The sequence below is a fragment of the Miniopterus natalensis genome, chromosome 16 (genome assembly GCF_054644295.1).
Source record: "Miniopterus natalensis isolate mMinNat1 chromosome 16, mMinNat1.hap1, whole genome shotgun sequence".
Lineage (NCBI taxonomy): Eukaryota > Metazoa > Chordata > Mammalia > Chiroptera > Miniopteridae > Miniopterus > Miniopterus natalensis.
Window position 1 is genome coordinate 27,549,733 of NC_142096.1, and position 9,270 is coordinate 27,559,002.

General features: G+C 39.6%; 1 pseudogene; it reads right to left on the bottom strand.

The window, feature by feature from the left end:
- Positions 1-7,496: 7,496 nt before the first annotated feature.
- Positions 7,497-8,484, bottom strand: LOC107539476 (leucine-rich repeat-containing protein 59 pseudogene; annotated as a pseudogene).
- Positions 8,485-9,270: the final 786 nt, after the last annotated feature.

Genomic DNA, 9,270 nt, shown 5'->3' on the forward strand with positions numbered 1-9,270 from the left:
AAATAAAGCTTCAAACTTAATTTATATACGTCAGATATGTTAAGAAATCTAAATATTGGTTTTGGTATTTAAAAATAACTCATTTTCACAAACTTCAGAGTTCTGTAACTAATTGGCCATGCATATAAAATTATTAAGACAGGATCTTTCATACCTATTCCAATAAGAAGCTTGAATTTTTATGCTGTGTTACAACTTAGAAAGAATGCAGTCCTACCACCTAATCAAGCAGTATAGATCTGAATGTGAAAAAATTAAAACACCATGAAACTAATCATTAACTACAAAGACAAATGCGCTCTTGGGGCTGGTTTTATGAAGGGGGACTGGTCAATGTTTTGATACTAGAATTTTAATTAAAAGTTATATATGTTCTAATTTTTGGTTTCTCTTTATACCTTAAATGGGTAGACTGCAAACCTGGAGCCTAAATACAACAAGAAATAATTAAAATATATAATTATATATATAACAGCTAGGCTTTTGAGCAAACTTTCTTCATGTCCTTATGCTTCAAGTTTATTTTCAGGGAAAAGAAGGCTAGTGATATGAACTTAATTGAATTGTCCTCTAAATATTCTATGAACATACTAGAACTGCAATTGAGACATCTGTATACTGCTTTTTGTCTTACTTATTGGTGCCAAAGAAACATAATTTTCTTTCCTGCAACCAAAAAGTCAATGATGAATGCCCCCTAAATGATATCAAGAACCATAAACAATATTACTGATGATTACTTGCTTCTTAATTCTATTTACATTTGTGGGTAATTTCAGAGGGCTGATTTCTGAATTTTAGTTGAATTATCTTTGCTTCTTAAAGCAACACAAGACTTAAGGCCTAGTTACCTTTGCATCCAACATCCCAGCAGCACAGCTAGTGAGGGTGCCACAGTCAACTGCTCCCAGACCTGAATACAGACGCCCAAAGCCACGTGTCTGCATGGGGGCTTCCTCGCTGCCATTCCCTGTTGGTCCTGAGGCTCAAAGCAAAATGCATGCTTCTGTTTTGCAGCATTCTATTGAATTTTCTGCCTGCTGGATTTAGTTTAACCTGATGTAATGCTATTACTTTTTTCCAGTACTTGATGTTGTCTTATACGTTTAGTAAACAGTCAAATTACATTATTTTGTTTTATGAGATTTGAAATCTTCCAGCACTGAGACCAGAAAAAAGAAGAGTTGGGTAAGTAACAGCTGAGTGAACCCTTCTTACAAGGATCACTGCGTTTGTTATTTTCTTCATAGCTGCAGCCAGCCCTTCTCTCAAATGGCGTCAACTCCATTACTTGAGTGTTAAACTCCCATTCTGCCATAAACATAGTCCTGCATCTTAAATTTTCTTTTTCTTATGGAGAGGTACAAGCCATATGGAATACCTCACCAAATCTAACTGTAATAACACTATAATCTATGAAATAAGACAGATGTCATTTTAAATATTTTACATTCACTTGGTACTTCATATCTTATGAATTATATTTTATATCACATTCAGTCCCCCAAGAAATTCCATGGGAAGGGAATTATTAGTCCTATTTTACAGATGAGAAAACAAGCTCAGAGAGGTAAAGGGATTTACCTAGGATCACACAGCTAGTCATTGCCAAGGCCAGCACGTTAGCCCAGCCTTCTGAAACCAAGTCCATGCTTTTGCAAATCTCTTGCACCTACTCTTCTTCTCCTCTGGTTATTTCCCACATATTCCAAAGGGGGCAAATTAAAAAGAGAGTAGAAGGTCACATGACTCTCAGGTCAAGTGTTTTAGCATGTCTTATTAACGATTAAGTGAGAAAAATCGTCCATTGCCTGACAATCAAGTTTTTCTTCAGTGTCACATCAGCCTACATTGTCAACCCTATTACTCTCTAATCTCTTGTGTGCACTTTTGCTCTAGTAAGACTGAGAAACCTCTTCTCTCAGAAATGTTAAAAATTAAATCACTACAAACATTTTTGTGATTAATTTTGACCAGGTCCTCACTGTACGTAAGCTACCTAGAGGACACAAAGGGAAAAGAGCTCACATTTATGGAGTGCCTTCTGTGGCTGATATCCTTACATATGTTATTTTAGCAAACCTTTAAAATGACCTTTACAGATAGGTATATCCTAGTCCTTTTGACAAACAAGGAACCTGGGGCTTAAAGAAACCAAGTAACTTGCCCATTCTCATGGCAATGTCTGGAGCTTGTTTTGAACTTCATAGATTATTGTAAATTCAAAGGTAGTGGTTTTTAATTTTTTCTTTACCAAATTTCTCTCAAGTTTCTGGTCATCTAATTAGAGAAATGGGTGACCTTTGAAACTCTCTATGAAAAGTAATTATGAGATAGCATTTAATATATACATATTATATTAGAAGTCCAATATAATACATGATAGATGAGAGTATGACTCATTTGAATGCTGCCATTTTCTAGAATAAATGAGTAGCAGATGATGTGTTACAGTTAGGAGGGAAAAGAAACTCTGCCTATAGTAGTCAAGAAAAGCTTCAGAGAGTAAGTGGGATTTAAGTGGGATTTTTCAGAATTCAGATTGATGGAGAAAGAAGGAGAGGCTGTTTCAAGATAAGAGCATGATGTGGTTGAAAGTGTCGACCTGGGAAAGGCAAGTCTCTCCAGGGTGGTCACTACAGGAATATATGTGAGGGATGAAGGTAGAAATATGCAGCAGAGTCAGTTATGGAAAGGTTTGAACCTCAGGCTAAGAGGCTAGAAACTTGTTCTATAGGCAGAAGGGAATCATTTTTAAAACCCAGGTGTGATGGGATGATAGTAATATTTTGGGAAGTTGAGCATGGGTGGGAGAAAATTCATGCTGGAGGAAACTGTGAGAATTAGGCTGTGTGTGTGTGTGTGTGTGTGTGTGTGTGTGTGTGTGTGAAGCAATGAATTAAGAGAGTTGCCAATGCTTTGCTGCGGGACAATGGAAAGAATAGTGAATGGTTAGCAGGCAAGGTGATCAAGGAGAGGAACTGTTTCAGATGAATTAATTTGAGGTGACAGTGGAGTACCCAAATGGAAAGATCCAGTAGACACTTGGAAATGTAATACTAATCGCAACTGTTAAGGGTTAAAAAGTATGGCTTTGGGAATCATCTGTACGTAGATGAAAGTCCTAGGGTCAGAACGGGTCACCAGGGGGAAAAAGGCAGGAGCATTAGGGAGGAGGGGTGGTCAACCCTGATTGTGGCTTCCCTGACTTTCTCATTTCCATGCAACTTTCTAAGGGGGAACCCGACTTGTGGAGGAAATAATTCCACTATTTTTAGCTACTAAAACTGCCACTCTAGCTGTGATGGATATAAAATTGTTGATAAAGTGTGATAGTGCGAAGGAAATAGGGAAGAATATCAAACAAAGACACTGAAAGCTTGGCAAAATCTGCTAATTTTTTTTTTAAGGAAAAAAATCATGGCTTTATACAGAAACCATTTACTCTGAGATAGGCAAGTTTCATTTAGACATAAGGCATATTAGAATTTATTCTCTAAATCATAAATAACGCTAAGGTATAGCAATAGGCAGTCCAAACATTTAATAACATTAATGTTTGTGCCTTGATATAACTATATGTTTTCAACATAAAATGAGGTCCCAAGGTGTACTATATAAGGTGCCTTATTATTGACATGATCAAATAAAACAGCACATTTCTTAGGTGCTCATTACATTAGCAAGTATTGTGAGGAAAAGTTCTCAGGCACATGATTTTTCTTGACAGGATGAAAAAAGTAGCTCTTTATCACAAGCAAGTTGCTCTTTTTAAGTCTAAGTCTCTGTTTTGTTTTGCTTTGTTTTGTTTTAAAGAGGGGCTTACTATACTTGATACTTTTAAAAGAACTTTTCAAATCTTAAAGAATGGGTGTTTTAGAAACAGAAGATTTGATTATATTTAAACTCACTCTTATCATGTTTACTTAAGTTACGGAATATAATCTCAGTGTTACCTCCATTCACACTTACACCATTGTTCTCTAGACACAGGACACGAGATTTCTGTACCTCCACTTCCTCAGTACTCGCCCTAGTTGTATAATTTTAATGGGTTTCTGCCTGTCATCTGGTTTAATCATTTGTGTTACTCTTTTCCAAACTCCCTCTAATCTGGCCACATTCTTCTGGTAATAAAGTGTACAGAATCGACTGTAATTTTCCTGGTCAAACCTTAACAGAGTCGTTTAAATGTCAGCAGCTCCATTTTTCAGTCGGGGATGCCAGGAGTCTTTTATAGCTCGCAAGCCAAGCAATGAAATTATCTAGGGGCACTCAGAGCTCCTGCTTCAGGGAACAAACTGGAGAGTTTGTAAAGAGACAGCGGAGTGTTTCCTCCTTCCTTCGCACTTGCTATTTAACTTAATTTAGCCGTTCTGCTGGGTTTTTTTGTTGTTAATGTTTGTTTGCATTAGTTTTCAGTTCCACAACCATTGGTAATTGCCATAGGTGATATAAAAAATTATATAAGCCAATAACCAGACACTGTATTGTAAGTCATGTGCCTGGAAACTCTTGAGCTTATAGTTTTTAACAGGTAAATTTCATTTTATGTGTTATATAGAAACACATTGTTCAAACAAGATATTGTATATGGTGCCTTTCAAATTTTCAAGTGAACTATGTGCCAAATGATGAATTTTAAAGAATTTTATAGGAATACAAGAAATGTTATAAAATACTGCAATTTATAACGGAAGATATAATGGGGCTTATACTAGATTTCTTTTCTGTAGATTATTATTAAGGGCAGTTGTCACAATGGTTGCAATCTATCATTTCAAAACAGAAGAGAGCCCGGCGGTATGGCTCAGCAGCTGAGCATTGACCTAGGATCCAGGAGATCTCAGTTCGATTCCTGGTCGGGGCACATGCCCGGGTTGACAGAAGTAGTGGAAGAGGGAATAAGAGAAATCCAATGCAAGTGAGATTTGAAGCCCCTGCTGCAATTAGCATGAACCACAGGAGGGATGTGGTTTTAATTTTTGCTGTTGTTCTCAGAAGCCAGTTTTCTATTGAACTCGCTTTCTTATGTGGTGGAAAGAAATATGATAGCATGAGTCATGGCTAACTTAAAGCTCATGAAGATGGGCTTCTTCAGTGACAGACATCTCTGTCAGCACAGTGCCATGTGACCTGATCGATTGCTGGGACAGCTTGGGGACTTCTTTGATAGCAGGAGCAGTAAGTCCAATTAGATGGCTTTCATGCTAATTGCACTCATTTCACAGGCCGGCTTTCCGTGTTTGATTCCTCTTTTCCATATCTGGTTATCGCTGTCAGCAATCTGATTTGCTAAATCAAATATAAAATATGACAGAGTCTAAAATCTGGTTGGGTCTGGTTTAGCTACACATAAGGTAGAAGGGGGAAGGAGAAGAAATAGTCAAAATTCCAAAATTTTCATTGCTGTATTATAAATTCTAGCCCAAATCACTTGTTCTTGTGTTCTAAAATGCATACCTGTGTTTGTTGAACATTTTTTATTAAAATGGAGTTTTTTATTAAAAAGGAATAATTAATAAACAGAACCTAACACTTAAAGTACACATTGAAAATATTTGACTTCAAATAATATATATGATACAATATACATTATTTAAAGTAAAATATTGAATGAGTGTCATAATTAGCATACATATTCAATTCCATAAACTGACAATTTGTTAGTAGTAATTAAGTAACCTGAAAGTTGGTGTTATTGAGAAAAACAGCATCCTTTCATTTCTGTAGTACATTTTAAGTAAAATGTGCTTATTTTTGAGTTTGTATGTATGCCTTCTCATCTGTGTGGATCAATTCTGAGTGGTTACTCACTTGAAGTCATCTTTAATATAAATGCTTTTCAATAATTACTATGTTAAGTTCTTGATATAAATTTAGTGACTATACATACAATGCTTGGGTGCTTTATAAAAGCTCTGATTTTATATTTATCACCATAATATTTTTGTTTCGAACAAACTTAAAGCACAACTCTAATTAGTAGTTAGAAATGATAATTATCACACTATGGACCCTCGTATTGATCACTATTCCCACTCAATATTGCAAAGAAGGTTTCAAAGGTACAAGAACCAACTACAAGGAAGACGAAGGAAGGAGGCAGCAGTATTTTGCCATCTTTCGAAGAATTAATGGCCCTTTTTGAAGCGTGTCTGTGTTGAATGCACTGTCAGCTCAGGCTTCATTCTCAGAAGGGAACAAAGGCCCTGTTAGAGTAACTGCCACAATTTAAACCCAGCTGCTTTGTTGAGTCCTAGGTCCACTTGGAAATTTCTCAGAAAAGACTGTGGGTAATATGATTTTGCTTACCGAGGCTGTGATCTTGGCTGCTGACAGGCAAGGTCATTGCCTGGCCAGGAGGAAAATGTTATATCATTATATCCACTTTTGATGTGAAAGCTGGGGCTGAGAATAATGCCTTTGTATTTGCCAATAGGGCTCCTTCCCTTGGGACTGGTTGCATTTCCTCTACTGTTGGAGATTATCCATTTCCTACTTATCCAAAGCCCAGATGATTCTAAAAGCCCCGGAATTTGCGTATTCTGAGAGCCCCAGAAGCTTTCTGATCCACCATGCTGGTGGTATGTTGATAATCCGGAGCTAAAGTCCTTCCTGTTGGGTCATGTCCACACAGATTCTTTCCCTATGTAGCCAGAAAGCCTTCACCCTAGTCCATGGCCAAACGCTTCATCCCAAATGTGACCAGACTTATCTGGTCAGATAGCAGACAAATGTCATGTAGCCGACTAGTGAGTGGTGTGGGTGAACCAGTGTCAGTCTACCTGTGGGAAAACAAAAGGGGCATGTCCTACCTCCATCCCTCTTTAGGACCAGTAACAAATTTTTTCTTTGCTTTGCTTTGTTTGTAGTTTGTCTTTGGCAAGTCCCACGTTTATCTGTGCCAGAGATTTCCATCCTAAAAATTAAAAATAATATTTTATCCAGTACTTACTCACATGAACTTGAGACAACCTAGTGAAACAGGATACCAGAGTGGGAGTCCAGCTTTCTCAACTAGCTCAGAGACCGCAAGCAAGTCACAGCAGGCTTCGAGTTCCTCATCTGCAAGTGTTCTGTTGGACTGGATGGTCTTGAAGTCTCTTTCAGAGCCTGAGATTTTGTATGATCATTAAATGTCTGAGTGTCTGAGGTGTTTAAGAAAATAGGTATCCCACCTCATTTAGGCTAGATTTGCTGACTATGGTGTTCCCCTAGTCCCCAATAACACACTGCTCCCTGATCTGCCCTGGGGACCCAGGGAGGAATGAAAGAAAAGGCTTGTGACATACAAAAGTATAAATGTAGTGAAAGCTGACCATTTAGTAGACATGAACCTTGTCTTTACACAGCTTTGTATAACAACTAGGAAAGGCTGTTTCCCCCCCCCCCCCCCCCCCCAAAGCCTATTCCTTTAGGCTTGCAGGTTTTTTCCTCTCCCCACCTCCCACTTCTTATGCCACCAGGGCACCCTAAGTAACAAAGAAGTCCTACTAAGAGGAGGTCTCAAGGACCCATGAGCAGCCATTTGAGACTGCAGGTAGGTGTGACTCTAGGAAGAGGTTGTGTCCAGCAGAACACAATTCCACAGGAACCGAGCACCAAGGCTGGGAGGCAGCAGGCGTGGAGGACATGCTCACTGCTGAATCTGTCTCCTGCCGGAGGGTACCGTGGCTGCACACCTGGACCAGATTGTTGTAGATGGTGGTCCTGCTGGTGCAGAGGGGCTGCCGCACCTGTCACCCTGCATGCCACCAGCCCACCGGCCACACACAGCAGCAGCTTCAGAGCAGCTCAGGACTGGTTGTGTTTCCAGGGCCCAGAGCTGGATTTCGATTTAGGGGCCTGATTTATGTCCTTCTTAGGTTTCTTTTCTGCTCCTGCTTGGATGCTTTGAGGGCACCATACTCCTCCTTCCATCTGCTCCTGAGTGTATAGTTCCTGCTCCTGAGCCTCCTTGGCTCTCTGCTCGCTGGGCCCTGGCTGCTTCTGCACCTCTGGTTCTACCTCCAGATACTGTGACCTCGGTGGCTCTGATCTGCCTGCATGGCCTCCCTGTGCTGGAAATGCTGTCGTTACACTGTGAACACTGCTTCTCACCCAGGCAATGCCCTGCTACTTCGGTCAGGACAGGATCCAGGGGTTTGTCCTTCAGTCCAGCCACTTCAGGCTCTTGGGTTGAGCAGAGCTGCCAGGCAGAGTGAGCAGGCTACTGTTGAGGACATCAGGTGCTGGAGGTTGACCAGACAGCCAAGGTGGCAGTAGCTGCGGTTGTCCTTCTGGTCTAGCTGTACCAGACATGCAAAGCCACAGAAACCAGATGGTAGTCAGTTTATGGCAAGACAGATCCAGTATGGTGGCCTTTGGGACAGCAGCCAGCTCCTTGACTGGCACCTCATTCAGTTCACTGAGGCTCAATTCTGGCTCATGCCAGGCCAGCTTGTCATGGAGGTTCGAGCTCTTGCTACCTGCCCTGGTCATGGTGACAAGTCTGGCTCTGGGACTCCCACTGGCTGGCAAGAGGTGGCCTGAGAAGCTGCTCCACTACTCAACGGACTAGCCCCCCACTGATGACGCCTGTGCCCTCTGTTGTCCCTGGTGGGAAGCCCACCAGATTCTGCCCATGGCCACACTGATCCCAGCATCCTACTCCCATCAGTGCTCTCCATTCATTCTTAGGACTGGCTTTTGTTTTTGTGTGGTTTTATTTAATATGCCATACCCTTCTTCCCATTTGACTTTTAAAAACATTCAAATCCAACTCTTAATTTTTTAGTCACCCCAAACTTGAAAATTCTTACCCTATGCTTTTAATATTTAAAATATGTTCACTCTCCTGCCTTTACTACTTTGTTTTAATCTATACAGGCTCTCTGTGCAAGTCAACTTGCCAACGAAAATTCCAACCTGGTAAATTAAAGTCTAGTCAATAATGATGCTATTCAGATTATACTAAATATTTTTCAAATACTTTATTCAACAAAAACATTCCAAAAACCTATTATGCTTGATGTTGTGTATATATATACATATATATTCCAACACAGCAGCACTATGATATATGAGGAAATGCATTCTTCATCTAAATTGTATCTACTAATATGCATAAGAGTATCTCAGATTAAACTTGTATTAAATTTACGTATTTTACCAAACATTATGAGTGAAACATTTTGATATACTAAACAGACATTTCTCCCCTTTATTATTAATACAATTTCATCAAATCTAAAGGCAGATTTGGGAAATTGAAATACAAGCAAAGGA